This window comes from Pan paniscus, chromosome 18 (assembly GCF_029289425.2).
Source record: "Pan paniscus chromosome 18, NHGRI_mPanPan1-v2.0_pri, whole genome shotgun sequence".
NCBI classification, from domain to species: domain Eukaryota; kingdom Metazoa; phylum Chordata; class Mammalia; order Primates; family Hominidae; genus Pan; species Pan paniscus.
In genome coordinates this window covers 95,334,797-95,354,657 of record NC_073267.2, presented here as the reverse complement: position 1 = coordinate 95,354,657, position 19,861 = coordinate 95,334,797, and the positions used below count along the sequence as shown (strand labels likewise).

Genomic DNA, 19,861 nt, shown 5'->3' with positions numbered 1-19,861 from the left:
ACCTTGTACGGATGTTCCTATCAGCATTGCTCATCATAGCCAAAAAGTGAAAACCTACATGTCCATCAGACGATGGATAGATGAAGAAAACATGGTTTATCCATACAGTGAGTGGACTATTACTCAGCCATAAAAAGGACTGAGGTGCTAATCCACGCTACAACACAGATGAACCTTGAAGACACGATGCTGGATGGAAGAAGCCAGACAAACAAGGGGGATTCCATTTGTATGAAATGCCCGGAACAGGCAAATCCAGAGACAAAAAGCAGATGAGTAGTTGCTTAGGGCTAGGGGAGGGGAGAGGGGAGTGGCTGCTAATGGATCTGAGTTTCCTTTTGGGGTGGTCCTTTTGGTCCCTCTGTCTTGCCCCTGCCTTTGCCACGTGATATGCTGGCTCCCCCTTTGCCTTCCCTCATGATTGTAAATTTCCTGGGGCCTCCCCCGAAGCTGAGCAGATGTGAGCACCATGCTTCCTGCAGGGCCTGCAGAACCATGAACCAATTATACCGCTTTTCTTTATAATTAAAAAGAAAAAAAGAAAATGATTTGGACCAGGACAGAGACGAGGGCTGCATATTAGGAATGTACTAAATGCCGCTGAACTGTACCCTTTAAAACGGCTAATTGTATGTTACATGAATTTCACCTCAATTAAAAACAATCCAATCTGGGCTGGGCCCAGTGGCTCACACCTGTGATCTCAGCATTTTGGGAGGCCAAGGAGGGAGGATCGCTTGAGCCCTGGAGTTCGAGACCAGCTCAGGCAATATAGTGAAACTCCATCTCTACAAAAAATAATAATAAAAAAATAACCAGGCTTGGGGGTACATGTCTGTGGTCCCAGTTACTCAGGAGGCTAAGGTGGGAGGACTGGCTTGAGCCTGAGAGGTTGAGGCTGCAGTGAGCCATGACCGCACCACTGCACCACAGCCTGGGCGACACAGTGAGACCCTGTCTCAAAACAAAACAAAACAAAACAATCCAATCTGAAGGCCTCTGCCTGTCCCTGGGAGAGGCCAGATGCAGGGCAGGGCCTGCAGTTTCCAGAGAAGCCTCAAGAAGAGAAGCATCCCCTGGAAACTCCCTTTCGGGCTGTGCGGCTGACCCTCGGGCACTGGAGGCTGAGCGGAGTCACGAGCGAAGCCAGTCATGACCCAGCACATTTTCCTTCCGGGGAACTTTCCCCACTCGGCGTCTCTCCCCCTTCCACGGACGCGGTGCCCTCTCTGTGGACCCAAGCTCTGAGATGGAGGGGTTCACAATGTCCCCTCCCCCAGCTGAGCTCCCTCAAAGCTGCAGACCTATTTTTGTCCTCACTGACAATTCTCCCATGCAGGGGAAAGGCGGGTCTTGCTGCCTCGTGAGCTCTGAGCAGCTGGAGGTCGTGACACTGAAATGAACACACCTGTCTCCAAGCAGGGCTGCACGGCAGCTCCTGCCACCGGGCCACTCGGCTGGAAAGCGGCCAGCTGTGACCCTGGCAGGCCTGGAGGGGATGGGATGGCAGCCCAGGCAGGGGCACAGGGAAGCAAGGCCTGCAGAGGTCACCAGCTGCCCACGGAGCGCCCCCCTCCGGTCCCAGACCCCTGACCTGAGGCCAGTGTGTGGGCCCCTGCGGGGGAGGGCAAGGGCAGCCCCTGTAACCGGGTACATCGCTGGCAGCAGTGAGTACACTTCCACCTGCTGAGCCTGGACACCAGTGGACTGGAAATTTGGGTGATTCACTCAAAAGCCCGGGAGGAACTGTCTTCCTTCATAAAGATCAACCGGCTGTCCTCAGGCTGGGTGAGGGGCTTTCCTCTGGCTTCGTGGTCCATCCACTGGCTCAGAGGACACCTACACCCCAGGCCCCCACCAAGGCCACCACCCAGAGATGGGCTACATGCCCAGAGAGCACCCAGGAGGGCGGGTTCTGGAGCAGGGGGTCACCCTAGGCCCAGGACAGATGTGGGTCGGGCAGGGATCCAGCAAGGTCAGGGGAGCTCGCTCACACCAGCAGACCAGGAGCGGTTCTAGAACCCCAGGGCGGCCAGGGCCCAAGGGTCTCCATTAGCCCCCAAGAAGCCTCCCAGGGATCCTTAGAAACTTTTATTTCTGGGTCCCTGTTCCCTGATTTTCTACCACATGTTAAAAGCCTTCGAAGTTCTTTTCCGTATCAAGTAGCACTGGCTGGGGACACGCAGGCCTGTGATTCAGTCTACACGCTGCTCCCGCCCCGCCTCCTCCCTGCCTGGCCCCCGCCTCGGCCTCCAGGCAAGCCCCCTGGGCGCTGTGTGCTGCTAACCCGGCCCTGGCAGCAGCCCTGGCTGCTCAGAATCAGCATTCGTTAAGTGCCTACTGTGCCCGGCCTTCTGCCTTCATCCTTGCTGCAAACCTATGAGAGGCCAACTTCCCTGGATGGTGGGGCTGGGATCTGAACCACGGAGGAGCTTCTTCTAGAACTGCACTCTCTCTTCCTCCAGGCCCGTCTTCTCCCTCTCCCTCCCCGCCGCCTCCCAGTGCTCCTGACAAATGTCTTGATTAATAACCTACTGCCTGTCATTAAGATCACAACTGTCACTCGGACAATCAAGTCCCAGTTGCCTTTATCACTCGCAGGCTCGACAAGCGATGCACGCAGACAGAGGAGACCCTGGTGTCCAGGGCAGCTCTGCCCTCACCCACCACAGGATAGGCGGGCCCTGGGGACGCGGGGTCAAGACCTGGGCCTCAGCTCCCTAGCTCAGGACGGCTGCAAGGAACCCTCTGCTGCGGCTCTTGTTGTGTTTATGTCTTTATAATTTGGTCTCACAAAAATTAAAATAATCAAAAAGGAAAGGTTAGATGGACAAAGTTGTTTTCATCGCGCGAAGTTCCTGGTGTGGAGATTTTTAGTCAGCTGCCTGTGGCCCTTCTGGGTGTCTGCCGGCCCCGCGCTGAAGGTGAGCGTGGAGGCAGTGGGTCCCCAGGTCACCCCCCACCTTGATTTCTACCTGATTGCCTCAGCTCTGCCTCTTGCCAGACAGCCTCTTCCCGCCTGGCCTTCCTCTGGCCTGTCTTTGAGCTCCCATCCTGAAAGGCCTCCTCCCCACCAGCCTGGCCCCTACAATCCCTCCCAGTGCCGGTAAAATTGCTCCCACGTTCCCTGACTGCCGTGGGCCTGGCAGACACCCATGGCTGCCCCACCCCTGCTGCCTCCTCTCCTGGGGCTGCTCCCCTCCCACCCCTCGGACGGCACCTCTCCCTCAGCCTGCCTCTGGGGTCTATTTCCCCTCTGAGACTCCCTCCTGGCCCTCAGGACTGCACTAGGGGCGTCTGGAAGCGTCTCACAGTCTCTCTAGACTCGCCCAGCCCCACCACCCTTCCCTGGGCCTGCTGTATCCTCCCCCAGCACAGCCCCATCTCCTTTATTCAAACCCTGACCTCTTCCTTCAAGCCCTGGCTTAAAATTCTGCCTCCTCCAGGGAGTCCTCCTGGATGGCAGCTCTAACCCCCCACTGGTGGAAGCCGACCTTCCCTCCTCCCACCGAGGGGTTGCTTTGGCATTCTCACTTTCTTCCAGGCGCTCACTGAGCTGAGCCGTTGGAGAGGAGACTGAGCTAAATGAAATCAAGAAGCCCCTAGGAGGACACAAACCCTCATCAGCGCCAAACAGCCCTCCTGTCCCCAAAATAAACCCAGCCAAAAAAGGATGCGGGAACCTCCTGCAGAATCCGCACCATGCCGTCTTGTCCTGGATTGCTGAGTGCCTTTCCCCAGTTGACAAGGATGGGTTTATTTCATCAGCCCTCAGAGTCCCTGCATCTGTGATGCTACGCCAGCCCCTCCCCTCTTCATAGCTGGAGTGTTTTGCAAACAGCCACCAGGAAAACAAATGCTGGGTTTTTGGGGGGGGGTGTGTGTGTGTGTGTGTGTGTGTGTGTGTGTGTGTGTGTGTGTGTTTTAACAAGGCTCCCAAATGATCTTAAGACACACACACCACAGCCTTCTTAGCCACAGCCAGCCACTGCCTCTCAACACCAGCCTCTCACCCGGAGTTCAGACACTCTCCTCTCCCACGAAAGACAGTGGTCCTCGAGAGAGCTCTCAGCCTGGCCTTCCCCATCAGGCCTGGGTGACATCTTCCCAGCCCCTCCCCTTGGCCCACATGGAGGCATCGAGGAGGCCCAGCCCCCTCCTGCCTGGCCATTTGGGCACAGGGTGATCACAGCCCGGCTCAGGAGTTCTATTCCTGGCTCAGCCAGCAAATTGCTTTGTGACCTTGGGAAAGTCCCCACACCGCTCAGACCCCACCTGTGAGTGTTCCAAGTGAATAACCCAAGGTGGCACCTTAAAAGCAGGCTCAGCTCAAAGAAGCCACGTGGATGGAGCGGGCCTGGAAGAGGAAGGACCCCGTGTCTCTCTGGCTGCAATGCATAGAGAATACCCGCAGCCACCCTCGGAGGCCACAGAGACCCAGAGGGGTAGCCAGGCACGGCTTCAAGGGGCTCACACAGGAGGGACCTTGCCAGGTCCCCGTCACAGGGAGGACAGCTGCCGCCCTCCCATTTTAGAGAGGAAAAGTCTCAGAGCCTTGCCCATGACTGGGGTGACAGCCTCATCTGTCTTCCAGGTGGCAAGTCTGTTGCCCAGGCTGGCAGTGGTACGATCATAGCTCACTGCAGCCTCTAACTCCTGGGCTCAAGTAATCCTCCTGCCTCAGCTTCTCAAGTAGCTGGGGCGACACGCACACCACCGTGTCCAGCCAGGTTCAGGGATCTTAAGAGGGAGAGGAGGAGAAAGAGAAAGGAAGAGAAGGTAGTGCCCGCGATAAATGTCTCTTCCATCTCCTCCAACTGCCTCAGCCCATTTCTGGCAATTCTTCAGGTCCAGAGAAGGCCACAGAGGTGAGATGCAAGAGGCTTGTGATCACAGGTGGCCAGGGAAGCACGCGGCCAGGAAGCCAGATCCCAGGATGCACCCCACTGCCACTTCCGTTGACTCACGATCCCCAAACTTCACTCTGCACAAGAACCAGCTGGTCCCGTGTCACCACCCCCACCTCCCTCACCCACATTCCAGATTGGGGGCAGGTCCAGGGTGGAGCCCAGGAATCAGTATTGTCCACAGGTAGCCCCTGTCCCAGCTCTAAGGGGGTGCTCTGCCGCTCAGCCCTGGAGAACCACCCCATGACACCAGCTCACCTCGTCATCTGACCTGTGGCGTGATCGTCTTTCAAAAATTAATTGTAATTTATTTCTTCTCCCCCGCCTCTCTCTCCAAAAGAATCTGAAGCAGCATCACCAACCTCTGATATCGAGATGTGTTTATTATTTTTATGGTTTCTCCAGGAAGCGTCGAGTAACTCAAAGGGGAATTTTATTCAGAGAGAATTGGGTCCCCAGTGTAAGTCAACATTATTCATTTAACAACTTCTATCGGCGCACGAAGATGTGAGTGGGCCTTACCCGAAGACGTCTCCTGCGGTTACTGGAAGATTTAATTCACAACATCCAAGAAAAATAATTGAGGGGGAGTAGGAGAGAGGAGGGTATGGAACAGGGCCTGTGGCTTGGCAGTTTCTTGTGCCAACCACTGCCCCGATGCTCCAATCACCGCCTGTGGGCTTTGTCATTGATCACAGACCACAGGTCCCTGCTCCAGCAAACAAGGGGCCATGTCCTCATCCAGAGGCTGCAGAACGGACGAGGGGGCCGCACCACAAAGCCCATCTGGACAGAACTTTTGGAAGAGGTGACAGCCAAGGTCCGAGCAGCCAAGCCAGCCCTCCCAGCACTCAATGGTTGCGGGATGCAAACCCTTGCCCCATGCCTACTTGGGAGGCCCACGTGGCCTGGAGCCCCTCTCGGCCTGCCTGCCCAGAAGGCATCTTCCCTTGCCTTTGCTGCAATGCTCCTTGGTGGCTGAGGGAGCCTGGGGTCCAGGCACTAGGGATTAGAAGTTCCTGCTCAGCTATTTGGAGTGCTGGTGCTTTCTTAAGCACGTTCGTTGTAAAGTACACTGGCAATCTCTGAAAGATCAAAGTTGGTTTCTAATATGCATCGTTTGGAGGCAGGATACCAAGCATGGAGGGCCAGACACGTGGCTCTGGGATGGGGCTGGGCATTCTCCTGAAAGCTGATGCCCACAGACAGGGTGCACCGAGGCACAGGGACCGGCTCTCGTGGGCAGCCCACCCGAACTGCCCTGCGCAGCTGGGTGCTGGCAAACCCAGGCACAGCACATGGGGTCCCAGAGAGCAGGAGCCAGCTGCAAAGAACCTTCTGGGCCCTCTTGTCCAGCCCTCCTCTGCTGAGAGATGAGAAAGTGGAAAAAAAAAAAAAAAAAAAAAAAACCAAACCTCAGGCCTGGGAGAGAAAGAGAGAGAGAAAAACGCCGTTGCCTGCACAATGATTTTTGCAAATGGGATACACCTTCTCCCTGAAACAGTCCAGGGTCAGGTTCCGAGGAATCGCTTCTTCAGTGCACCAGTCATTTTGGTATTTTATGTTCCATTTTCCACTCTCCTCTCTACCATTCCACAAGAAGCAGGACACCCTTCTGAATACCCTGAGGGCCGATCTCTACCCGTAAGAAAGGTTAAGCACCTGAACCCAAGTCACACAGCAGCAGAGAAGATCAAAATTCAAATCAGATTCCCAGCTCATTCTCCTACAGAGCGAATGCAAAAAGATCTAACCTGAGACCAGTAATGGCTGAGGCTGGCCCATCTTTTAGTTATTGAAGAATCCAGCCAGGCGCAGTGGATCATGCCTGTAATCCCAGCACTTTGGGAGGCCAAGGCAGGCAGAACACTTGAGCCCAAGAGTTTGAGACCAGTCTAGGCAACATGGCGAAACCCCATCTCTACAAAAAAATACAAAAATCTGCCAGGTGTGGCGGTGCATGCCTGTAGTCCTAGCTACTGGGGAGGCTGAGGTGGGAGGATTGCTTGAGGCCAGGAGGTTGAGGCTGCAGGGAACTATGATCTCACTACTGCACTCCAGCCTGGGGAACAGAATGAGATCCTGTCCCTCAAAACAAATTAATTAAATTTAATTTAAAAAGAGAATCTGTGTGAGTAAACTTGTAGAATACTGCTCTCTGATAGAACTTTCTTCTTTTTTTTTTTTTTTTTTTTTTTTTTTTTGAGACAGAGTCTCACTCTGTTGCCCAGGCTGGAGTGCAGTGGGACGATCTCAGCTCACTGCAACCTCTGTCTCCTGGGTTCAAAGCAATTCTCCTGGCTGGGCACGGTGGCTCACGCCATTAATCCCAGCACTTTGGGAGGCCAAGGCAGGCAGATCACCTGAGGTCAGGAGTTCGAGACCAGCCTGGCCAACATGGCGAAACCCCTTCTCTACTGCAAATGCAAAAATTAGGCGGGCATGGTGGCGGGCGCCTGGAATCCCAGCTACTTGGGAGGCTGAGGCAGGGAGAATTGCTTGAACCCAGGAGGTGGAGATTGCAGTGAGCCAAGGTCATGCCACTGTACTCCAGCCTGGGTGACAGAGCGAGAGTTCATCTCAAAAACAAACAAACAAACAAAAAAAAACAACTACAAAGCCATTCTTCCACCTCAGCCTCCCAAGTAGCTGGGATTACAGGTGTGTGCCACCACGCCCAGATAATTTTTGTATTTTTAGTAGAGACAGGGTTTTGCCACATTGGCCAGGCTGATCTCGAAGTCCTGGCTTCAAGCGATCTGCCCGCCTTGGCCTCCCAAAGTGCTGGGATTACAGCTGTGCGCTACCGTGCCTGGCTGAACTTTCCATGATGAAGAGAACGTTGTCCATCTGAACTGTCCAGTACTGGCACACATGGCCTCTAAGCACTTGAAATGTGGCCAGTGTGACAAAGGAACTGAATTCTAGATTTTATTTCATTGATTTAAAATTTTAAAATTAAGCATAAATAGATAGTGGCTACTGTATTGGGCAGCATAATGTTAGAATACAGAAACAACTTAAATTTTCTGAGCCAACGTTTATGATATTTGGTCTGTGAGGTGTATGTGGGCTTATGGAGAAAACAAGGTGGGCCACCTGAAGGCAGAATCTTCCTGGGAGGATTCCAGAACACACGAGCACACACATGATGAACACAGTGAGCCAGGTGCCCGGCTGCTGTCATGGGAGTCTCTCCGAAAGCTTGAGTCTAGAAACATCACAGAAGTCTGAGAACACTGCTCCTCCCCGGGGAGCTATCTTGAGGCTTCATTTCCCAAGTCAGTGATGGGGTCTGCAGCTAAGGTGGGCCAGGCCCCCTCCCCTCACATTAGGCGGACCATCATGCTGATGTGAGAAGAGCGGATGCATCCGTCCTTCGAGCTGCGATGCAGCAGTGGGTGAGGCAGCCACGTCTCTGCCAGAGAAAAGATCCTACCTTTAGACCAAATATAGGGACCACGGATAGACAGTGGATGAGTGCATGGGTTGAGGGACAGATGGGTTCAGGGGTGGACGGAGGAATGGGTGGGTGGGTGGAGGAATGGGTGGGTGGGTAGATGGATGGGTGGGCAGATGGAAGAATGGGTGGGCGGATGGAGGAATGAGTGGGTGGATAGAGGAATGGGTGGGAGGGCGGAGGAACGGGTGGGTGGGTGGATCGGTGGGCAGATGGAAGAATGGGTGGGTGGATGGAGGAATGGGTGGGTGGGCAGATAGAAAAGTGGGTGGGTGGATGGATGTGTGGGTAGATGGAAGAGTGGGTGGGTGGGTGGGGGAATGGATGGATAGAGGGATGGATGGATAGATGGTTGGGTGGATGAGTGAATGGCTGGGTGTGGGGATAGAGAGAGGAATAGGTGCATGAATGAATGAATGGGTGGGTGAGTGGATGGGAGGAAGGAAGGGAGGGAGGGAGAGAAATAGATGAAAGGTAGATGGGTAGATGATGGATGGAGGAATGTTAAAACACAGAAAAGATCTGGCATTACAAAGTCCCAACCACATGGAACGTGTCCTAGAGGCTCCTCAACAGGCATCAGAGGGTTTTCAGGAAGGAACATACTAGTGTTTCCTGATCAACAAGACCATGAGGACTCTGAGCCAGCTATCTGCCCTGAGGGGTTCTCAGCCAGGAGGCACAACCCTCTCCACCAGCCTAAGTCTCTAAGTCTCCGCAGAGGGGTCTTGGGCATTCAGGCTGCGTCTGTCAAACTGAAAAGGAGAAGCTGGGCCCCCAAAGAGAAAGGATGCAGAGAAAGGATGCTTCCTGAGTTTCTCCAGAGGAAAATGCTAGAAGACCCCAGGTAATAAAGACCCTTGGGGCAGCGTGTGAGGCCTGGGCAGGGCTTCCAGAACGCAGTCTAGAGGGGATGCAGGGGCCAGAGAGCAGGACCATGTGCTGGTCTGTACTCGAGAGAGACAGGAATGTCCCAGCCTCTGTGGGCCCCAGAGAACCTGCCTGTCTGTACTCAACAGAGACAGGAACGTCCTGGCCTGTGTGGGCTCCAGAGAACCTGCCAGTCCGAACTCAACAGAGACAGGAACGTCCTGGCCTGTGCAGGTCCCAGAGAACCTGCCCTTCCTTACCGCCCCTCTGCCTGTTCCCCTGGCCCCCTGGTTTCTTTCCAAGGCTCCTCATTCCTGGGCCCTTCCCATGGCACTGGTACCTCTTCCTTCAGCATGTTCAGCACAGCCTCGTGGGCCTCCAATGATGCCCAAGGCGAGCGGCACTGGCGCCCTCCCCAGAAGCGGGCATGACCAGCAGTCACCAGCCACAGACACTGGGCCTGTGTTTCGTGCAGGTGTCACTCGACAGACTTTATCCACATTCTGTCCTTTGATCCTCCTAATAGGCCCAGAAGGCAGGGACAATAATGACTCCTGTGTTACAGAGGAAGAAACCTGCTCTGAGAGGCTGAGAAACTTGCTCACATCCCACAGTGGCCATCTGACCCACGGAGACCAAGTTCGAACCTGCACTCTGATGTAGGAAGAGGCTCCACGGGCGTTTGCTGAATGAATGAATGTGTGCGTGTATGCGTGAGGGAGCAAGTGAAGGAAGGACAATTTGAAACCGTTCCTGGAGTCTAGGAGCTAAGAGCTTGCTGGAAGGACAGCATGAAAGGCAGGCCAGCAGCCCCAAGGAAGGCCCTGGCCAGGCGACCGTCCAGCCAGGGAGCCACAATTCCCCTGGAGACTCAGGGCTCACAGATGGGGCCTGGGGCATGGAAAATAAAGGAGGCTTCAGCGGAGAGCAGATGGAGAAGCTGACCGCGGCGGGGCAGGGAGGTCTGGCGGTTCCAACCCCTGCCCGCCTGTCCCCTCCGGCCCCCGCCCACCCCCCAGGGATCGGGCCCAGGCCCTCCACAGCAGGCCTCCTGCCCTGGCCCATCGGGGCCACCGACAACCGGCAGGCAGGCCAGGCCTTGGGCAGCCCTGGCTGGTCCCCCTCCTCCTCCAGGCCCCTTTCCTCCCTCCCTTTTCTGCAAAGAAGTCAAATTTGCCACTCTGATGCATTAACCAAGCCGGGTAACGAATGCCGAGTGTGTGGTGTGCCCGCTTGGAGAGAGAGAAGCGCAGGCCAGGCGCGGACCCCAGCAACCGGGCAATTTTCCAGGCACTGCTTCCGAGCCCCTCCATTCAGCCCCCTCCGGCCCCCCCAGAAGAGAGAAGCAGCATGCTCTGTCATCAGAACCGCATTGTTCTGGCCAGAAGAAAAAACGGGTCCAGCAGATGGCAGGTGTAACAAAAGCAGCTTGCTGTGGCCAAACCAATTATTTATCTAATTATGATTTACCACTTAACCACATGATCTTTCTGCAGAGTTGTGGGCAATTAAAACCAGGGTGACTGTGTGGATTATGCAAATGGGCTGGAGCCCAGCGAATAAAATTGGAGATTAGACATTCACACAGGCAGGCGCTAGCACAGGGCAGCCCTGGTGGGGGGGGTAGTGAGGGGCCGGGAGGGAGGGGAGGCTAAGGGGCCGGGCTGGGGAGGGCCAGGGGGTCAGGACGTGGAAGCAGGAAGGAGAAGGAGAAGCAAGGGAAGGGGAGGGGAGGACGGGAGAAGGCAGTGGGAACTGCATCTTCCCTCAAGTCCCCAGGCTGCCCCTGAATGATGACATCAGGCCCCTGGGAGAGGGAAATCAAGGCAGCTGACCTGACCAGCCCTGCAGAGAGCCAGCCTTGCCAGGCCCTGGAGGGGAGGCACTCCTGTGGCCTCCAGAGCTTGTGCTGGGCCCCATGGAGCCAGGGCACTCTCTGCTGTGGAGGGGAGGGGCGGGGTGGGGCAAGCTGGCCCCGTCCCTCCAGCTGGCTGCCCCACAGTGAGAGCTGGCCCGTGGGACCAGGTTTGGTTAGGTAGGTGGCAGCCACCACAGTGACCCACTCGATAGACCAGGATGCCCACGGTTGCCCCCAGCTCTGTGACTGACCCAGCAGCTGTGTGACCCCAGCCAGTTTGCTTGTGGTCTCTGGGCTCAGTTTCCAAAAAGGACTAGAGACGATGATTCCTTCACTTCCCTGCAGCTTTAAAAGATGGGGTGACACTCTCCAATAGCCAAATGCAATCCAGGTCTTCCAGAGCTGGCTGAACAGAGGTGGCGGGGCCTGGAGAGAGAGGCAGCCATGAGGGAGTCCAGGCACCCTCGCCTAGAGCTGGTCTCCTCCACCCAGAGCGCCCCCACCCACACTGCTCCGAATGCTTAGGGTGACTCATCCAGTTAAGCCTTCCAGAAGGTCTGTAAGGGGTGCCGTCATCATCCCTATTGACTGAGGCACAGAGAGGTTCAGTAACTTGCCCAAGGTCACACAGCTTGTAAAGGGCAGAGCAGGAACTGTCACGCATTTGTGCCTTCAACTCAGGCTCCCCTGAAATGCCAAGCTCTGGGTGGAAGTTAAACATAAAAACCGATGTAACCAAGGCCCCCATCCTTGAGGGGCTGCATTCTGCTGGAGAGAAATTTCTGGATCTGCCGTGTGTTTAAGCAGAGGAAGGGGCCACGGGTAGAAATGCTCCTCCCACCCCACCCCTGCAAGTGCCCAGGCAAAACCCTCCCGGACACGTGTGAAGGCCTCTGTGACTTGGAAACAGGGTCAGTGAAGAAAATATGCACAGGCCGGGCAGAGTGGCTCACGCCTGTAATCCCAGCAGTTTGGGAGGCCAAGGTGGGTGGATCACTTGAGGTCAGGAGTTTGAGACCAACTTGGGCAACATGGAGAAACCCTGTCTCTACAAAAAATACAAAAATTAGCTGGGCATAGTGGTCCCAGCTACTTGGGAGGCTGAGACAGGAGGATCACTTGAACCCAGGAAGTGGAAGTTGCGGTGAGCCAAGATCATGCCACGGCACTCCAGCCTGGGCAACAGAGAGAGACTCCGTCTCAAAAAAAAAAAAAAAAAAAAAAACCGAAGAAAAAAAGAAAAAGAAAAAATCTGCACAGAAAAGCTCCTCCTCACACGGAGCTCTTCCCACTAGCTCTGTACTGATGGGAGCGGGGGGGCGGGGGGTGCCCCTGGCCGCAGGTGCTACTTAGCCTTAAACTGACGTGAATTAAAATTAAATACAACGAGTGCATCCGATCCTCATTGCTCCAGCCACATTCTGAGCACTCCATAGCCACATGTGGCTGGAGGCTTCCGATTTGGGCATCGCGGATCTAGAACATTCCATCAGTGTAGAACGTTCCAGCAGACAGCGCTGCTCTGGAAAGTCAGCTCCAGGAACACGGGATTTTTGTCTTTTGTTGGTGATGAATTCCTAGCACCCAGAACCGTCCCTGGCTGTCCATTTATGAAATGAATGAAGAAATGAAACGCCTCTTCTACAAAGAACAACAACAGCTGATTTTGAAAAGGAGCCGACGGAGTCCCGGTGAGGTCCGGACCCTGAGTGCCTGGTCTGCCTGCAGCCAGGAGCCCCCAGCACCCCCAGCCCATGTCCATCTCAGGGTCAGAGGGGAGGCTGGTCTTGCCACGGGGGGCACTGCCGACAGCCAGGTGACTGCCTCCAGGACCCCTCCCCAGCACCGCTGAGCCAGCAAGGCTGTGAGGAGCAAAAGGTTGGCTGTTTGCAAAGAACCAGTTCCCACCAAGGCTCCATCCGCATCTGGGAGTCGGGAGAAAAGTTAGAGCCACTGGGCTCCCAAATCTCCCTTCTCTTGGCCCAAACTAACCAGCCTCATCTCCCCACTTTCTGAGTTGGGGCCCTCAGTTCTAATTCAGGCTGGGGGTGACAGGGTAGCAACTGGAGGGGAAACTAGAGTTAAACAATTAAACTCCTGGGTACCTCCAGGGGCCCTGGAAATAAACCAGGAGGGCCTGACAGAGGCCCCTACACCTCAACCCCAGGGTCAGGCGCTGTTCTCTGGATCCGATGAAAGCCGTGGACCTTCTGCTAGGACTACAGGGAAGGACCCCAATTTTGCCACCAACGTCAGGGGGTCTGTAAGTCCCGATGGCCCCTGCCCTAGCATCTCTTCCCACACGAACAAGAGTAAGGAGGAAAGGGCAGGGTGGCCCTCGGGACACAGGCACCTCAAATGCCCTGTGCCCTGCTCCCCAGGAGGGCACACAGCTGTGGGCTGTCCCTGGTCCAGCTCCGAGAGCACGTCTGGTCCCCCCCACCGCATGTCAGCACCGAGTGCGGCCCAAGCTTCATCCCAGGGATTCTCGGCTAGCTCTGGGGAAAACAGGGTTCCCATTTTACAGGACGGAAGAGAGGGGTCCCAAGAGGCAGAGTGAGCTGCGGAGGGTCACAGAGCCAAATGGTGGTGCAGCGTGGCCGGGCGGGAGCCCAACACCCACTTCTCCCACAAAGGGCCCGCCACACATACTCCACACACACTCCATCCCTCCCACACGCACACGCTGTCTCACACACATTCACATATCACACATGCTCAATCACACACGCTCACATACATTCACACACAGGCCCACGCATTCACACATGCACACAATGTCACACATGCTCAATCACACATGTTCATACTCATTCACACGCGGGCCCAGTCACACACGCAATGTCACACATGCTCACACAATCACACACACACTCATTCACACACGGGCCCATGCGTTCACACATGCACAAGATGTCACACACGCTCACACAATCACACATGCTCACACATTCACACGCGGGCCCACATGTTCACACACTCAATGTCACACGTTCACAAAATCTCACACACACACTCATTCACAAGCAGGCCCACGCGTTAATCACACACACATTCACACATGGGCCCATGCGTTCACACACACAGTCACACATGTTCACACAAGTTCACACTCACATGCGGGCCCACACGTTCACACATGCACACAAGGTCACACATGTTCACACAATCACACACATTCACATTCAGTGACATACACAATGTCACACACATTCACTCACACGCTCACAATCACAGGGTCATGATCACACGTTCAATTGCACAAATGTTCAATCACACGCCACACACCTTCACAGATACATTCATAAACACACACGTTCACACATTCACACTCACGTCTCACATGTTCATTCACACAGGTCACACAGTCTCACATTCACACACCACACGATCACTCTCACATTCACACACACGTCACACACGTTCACATTCATGCTCACTCAGGTTCACATCACACACATTCAATCACTCACACACAATGTCTCCGTCACATGTTCACAATATCTCACACGTTCACACACGTTCACACATATTCACACTCACATTCACACGTCTCACACATTCACACATACATTCACAATATCACACAAGTTCGCACATGTTCAGTCATCCACATTCACACAATGTCACATTCACACGTTCACACACACAATATCTCACGTTCACATTCCATACACAGCCATACATTTGCACACGTCACACATACACATTCACTGACATTCACACATATTCGCATGCACACACACACTGGGTCACACATGCTCAGGCACGATGCTTCAGAAATGTTATTCACTTGGAGAGCTGGTAAACAAATACCAGGGACCCCCCACCCCACCTTCCAGAGATGCCAGGGAAACTCAACCCGCCAGGTTCCCGCCATGGCTCCTCTGGAGTTCTTCCAAAAGTGCCCAGGCTCCACCCGCGCCGTGTCAAAGCTCCCACCCAGCCCAGGCCCTGCCCACCCAGCATCCAGGCTCTGCCCAGCGTCCAGGCTCTGCCCAGCATCCAGGGCTCTCAGGTCCACAGCCCTCTCCCTCTCCACCTGTGTGCACAGCTGAGAAACAGGGCCCTGCCCGACCTAGAAGCCACCCACAAACCCTCCCCACCCCAGCAGGTGCTCAGGTGGCATCCTGGGTCTCCCATGCCCCAGGCAGGAGGTCTGGGATGCAGAGTGGTCACCAATGTTCCTTTCAGCTCCTGCTAGGAAGCGGGTGGGGGTGGGGCCTGAAAAGTCCCCAGCTGGGCAGAGAGGAGGGAGGGAGGGGAGAGGCGGGTACACGGGGATCCCGGGAAGGGGAGGATTTGGGGGCCTGGAAGTCAGGACAGCCCATGGCCCTCCTGGCATGCAGGAGTGTACCCCACCCGCAGATGTGTGAGTGTGTGTGAGTATATGTGTGAACGTGTTAGTGTGAACGTGTGTGTGAATATGTGTGAGTGTGAACATGTGAAAGTCCCTGGGGGGACTCTCATTCCCCCACAGCTGTGCGCACAGCTGCCCCCCAGGGCAGCAGGTACAGAGGCCGAGGGCCGTTCGGGAGACAGCAGGCCTCGGGTGCTTATCTGGGCTGTCCTCAGCCCTCCAGCCTCCCCAGGCCCCCTGACAAAGGCCCCCCTCCCTCCAGGAAAGTGCTCCTTGTTAATAACGGCCACGGCAGATTTCGCCGCCTGCCCGAGTTGATAGGAGATTTATGCAGCCCGCCAAGTCGGGAAATACAGAAATATTCCTGATAATACTTCTTGTCCCAGCAAAGGTCACAGACAGGGCCTATCAATCCCGAGAAATAAAGAAGCCCCCGGTTTTGCTTGTTCTCTGGCGAGGCAGGAGAAGAGCCCTTTCTTTAATCGCCTCATTTGGAGCACTGGCCGGGGTTGTATGTCATCCGAATTACAGATTCAGCATTAATTGACCAGATGTGGGGGGCTCTTTCAGGGCCCTTGAGGATCATAAAGCCGTTCCCACACTGGTAATTAGCAGCCTAGCAGGCCCAGGCTGGGACACGGGCCCCCCAAGGCCCGCAGCGGGGAAGGGGGGGCCAGTCAGCCAGTGAGCATGTGCTGCCTCTCTCAAGGCCCAGGGACCCCCTCAAGAGCGGCCAGGCTGGTGGCCGATGCCATGTAGGGAATGCAGTGTTCTGGGAAGCTGGTGGCAGCCAGCAGTGGGTGCATTCCTTGGCTGACCCTGCCCTCCTGGTGGGGAATCGAGCGAGATGCAAGAGGCCAGCTGGGGAGGGGGGCTCACCCCAGTGAAGTGAAGTTGGCAAGGACAGCGTCGCCCACCACCAAAGGGGTGGGTGCAGCAGTGAATCCCCTGGCCTCTGGAAAGAGGAGGATGAAGAGACACTGCCTCCCCTGTAGAGAGGCAGGGGACGGTGACAGCCAGGTGACCAATTACGATGACCGAGGGCATCCACAGGGGTGACGTTACATTTAACAACCAGCCTGGCAAGGCAGGGGCTGAAGCAAGGTGGTGCCTGCCTGTCCTGCAAAACCTTAACTCTTTCACCGTCCAGACACGGGAAGGGCTGCGGGAGGGGGCCCAAGGGTCCGGGAAGGCTTGGGGGTAGGGTGAGGAACAGCCTCTTTGCCAACCGGCATGAAAGTCCTGTAACATTTTATCCACCAACCCAGACTAAGTATCCCAGCCCTCTAGCACTGGCTCCCTGAGGAACAGCTGGGGCAGGAGAGGGTTCTCGGTGGCAGAACCTTCCTGGGGATCCTTGCAACCCATACTCCAGCCTCTGCTCAGTGATGGGGCAAAACCAACAGGGGGCCTGGGCTGAGCTGAGAAGCCCCCACCTCGCCCAGGATCGTACCTGGGTGTACCTAGGCCGAAGGTGTGAAGCCCCCGCTGTGTCCCCAGGAGCCCAGCAGGTGCACGGTGTCCCTCCCCCTCCCCCTCTGAAGCCTGACCACCCACAGCCTCACATGCACACCGCCGTGATCAGTTCTGCTGTGATGTGTTTTATGAACATGCAGATGGTACGGCCAGGGCCGGGGGAAGGTTTTACCTTGGGATAAGAAATTAACACTGGCTAATAGCAAATTTACTGCATGTATTTTCATTTTCCTAATACCAGCACCATCTGCTAGCAATTGGGGCTCCACATCGCCGTTTCCCCCTTTATTTCTCCCGTCCGCTCTTTCCTGTTTTCATCTTCCATGGCCGGGCCCTCCAGACCATGGGGTCTGGTCTGGGGGTGGGGGTTTCATCCTCAGACCAGAGCGCCCGCACTGGGACCAGCACCCTGTACCCTCCCGCCAGAGGCCGAGGCCCATCCTACTATTGTCTCCTCCAGGCTACAAGAGATGGAGGTGCCCCCACCACACACATAATTCTGCATCTTAGAGGGGTGATGCGAGCCTAGCAAGGAACAGCCTGTAACCAACCCTCACTCTCAACCGTGGTAGTGCAATCAAAACAGCTCCATCCAGCCCCCTGGCAGCTGCGGGCACTTACTCCTCTCGCTGCATGCTGGAATTATTTAAAATAAGAAAGTTAGCTACTGTGCCTTCTGCACTGAGCTCGCCTGAGCTGGGGGAGTAGGGAGGGGCTGCCAGGGGGCCTGGGGGCACGGAGGAGAGCCCACCGGCTCCGGGGTTTCCTGCAGCCCAGGAGAAAGAGGCCCTCCATGCCAGGGCTGTGGACGGGGGTCTCACACGGCTGCTCTCAGAGGTGGGAGGGGTGCTACTTTCCACATGGGAAGCCATGGAGCACGGCAGTCGGGGGGGCGCGGGGGCCGGCGTCGGGCCCGTGAGCACGTTGTAGGAGCAGCTGCGACTCTTGGCCATGCGGCCTGGCAGTGGGACAGCTGGTGTGGCCCGGCTCCCGGGAGGGACTGGATCCATCCTGGGAGCCCCTGGAAGAACAAACATACCAGGGCCGACCGATGATGACGCTCATGAAACAGCCTTTGGGCTGAGCCCATGGGAAGGCGAGATCAGAGAGATGGGGCTGGAGGAGAGGGGCTGTCCCCCCCCGGCACTCGGGAACGTCACGGACAAAGGCATCCAGGCCGGGGCTCCGCCGTCCGAGGCAACACCTATGTCATGGGCTAAACTGTGTCCCCCAAATTCTTACGCTGAAGTCCTAACCCCCAGTGCCACAAAATGTGCCCTCATCTGGAAATTGCAGATGTAATTAATTAGTTCAGATGAGGTCACACTGGGGTAGGGTGGGCCTGAACCCACGGACTGGAGTCCTTCTAACAAGGGGAAATCTGGACACAGAGACAGATGCAGATAGCAGAATGATGATGCGAAGAGACACAGGGAACGGACGGCCAAGTAGGGGAGAGAGGCCTGCCTGGACAGACCCTTCCCTCCCAGCCCTCAAAGGGAGCCAGCCTTGGGGTGAACCTGCACCTCCCACCAAGACGTAGGCTCTTCTATTACCCCCATTTACAAGTGAGGGAACTGAGGCACAGAGAGGTTGAGTAACTTGCCCAAGGTCACACAGCTAACAATTGTCAGAGGCAGGAAGTGACCCTAGGCAGGCTGGCTCCAAGTCCACACTCCTCACACAGGTCCCAAGTCGCACCCTGCAGCCAAAGGAAGTGTATGTGGATCAGACACTTAAGACACTGGCTGGGAAGCTCTCAGAGTGGGATGATGCTCGTGTCATCGCCGTCAGCTCTATAAACAAGGAAACTGAGGCCCAGAGAAGGGACGGCACTTGCCCATGGCCATGCAAGAAGAGTTCCAGAACCAGGATGGGCCCCTTGGGTCCTGCAGCAGACTGCAATGATGGGAAGGACCTAGACTTGGGCTGGGACAGGACAGGAAAGTCTCCCTCCCTCCTCCCCACATGGAGACCCAGCTGGGCAGAAAGACACCCCAAAAGCAACCATGTGCCAAAGCGAGTGTTTGGAGAAACTGTAGGTGACACAGAGGAGAGTCCTGCTGTCCTGGGCGTACTCCATGGGGTCTCATGGCACGGGCCTCCAAGCTCAGGGGTCATGCCTGGGCACCCTGAAAATGCCCTCTCGGCTGCCATACAGAAGAACCGCCAGAAAGGGAAGAGAGAAGGAAAGCCCCAGGGCAGGGCTTGGAGCCATCCTGGATGGGCCTCTGGTTCCTGGAGCCCTTGGGGACCAATGGGTAGAAGCCTCTGGACCCCAGGATGCCGGTAACACACAGCAGGGCAGGCAGGGCTGCGGCAGGGGTTCCTGCAGGCCAGCACGTTTTTATTGTCCCATCCTCTGTGGCCTCGCCAGAGACAACAGCAGGTGGAAAGCGGCAAACGGCTCAGCAGCTGATCACGCCTTTTTTTTTCACCTTTTAGAAAATGTCCTCGCAACTTTTCTTTCCCGTCAGTGAAAGCTCCTGCCCCATACGCTGGATTTGGCCTTGGAAGACGAGGTCTTCGGACTTCCCTGGCCATCTCTGGCGCATCCCATTACCGTGACAACCCGGGCCACGTGGCCCCACGGTTTGCCTCCTTGGAGGTTGTGGATGGGGCTGGAGGGGTGGGGGAAGGAGCGCAGGGGGCGAGGGTCTTGGCAGCCTCCACCTTGGCACGCGTTTCCATCCTGCAGAGCCGCCCCCACACCCTGCTCAGCCGTGCTGCTCCCACCAACTTTTCCGGCCAGAGGGAAGCCAATGCACGAGATTAGAGGATAAAATTTGATTTGAAAGAATTTTATCGTTCAGCCCAATAATGGTTTTAAATATTAAAAAGGCATAAAACGGAGGGGGAACGGAAAAGCAGTACCAAGTACCAGCCTCAGATGGCTTTCGCCAAATAACGCTGCCATCTGAGAAAGAACG

At 55.8% G+C, this 19,861-nt stretch overlaps 1 protein-coding gene across 7 annotated transcripts in view; it reads right to left on the bottom strand.

Annotated features, from left to right (window-relative positions):
* Positions 1–19,861, bottom strand: part of GSE1 (Gse1 coiled-coil protein) — a 502,305-nt gene that overhangs the window by 69,312 nt on the left and 413,132 nt on the right. The window lies entirely within an intron of this gene.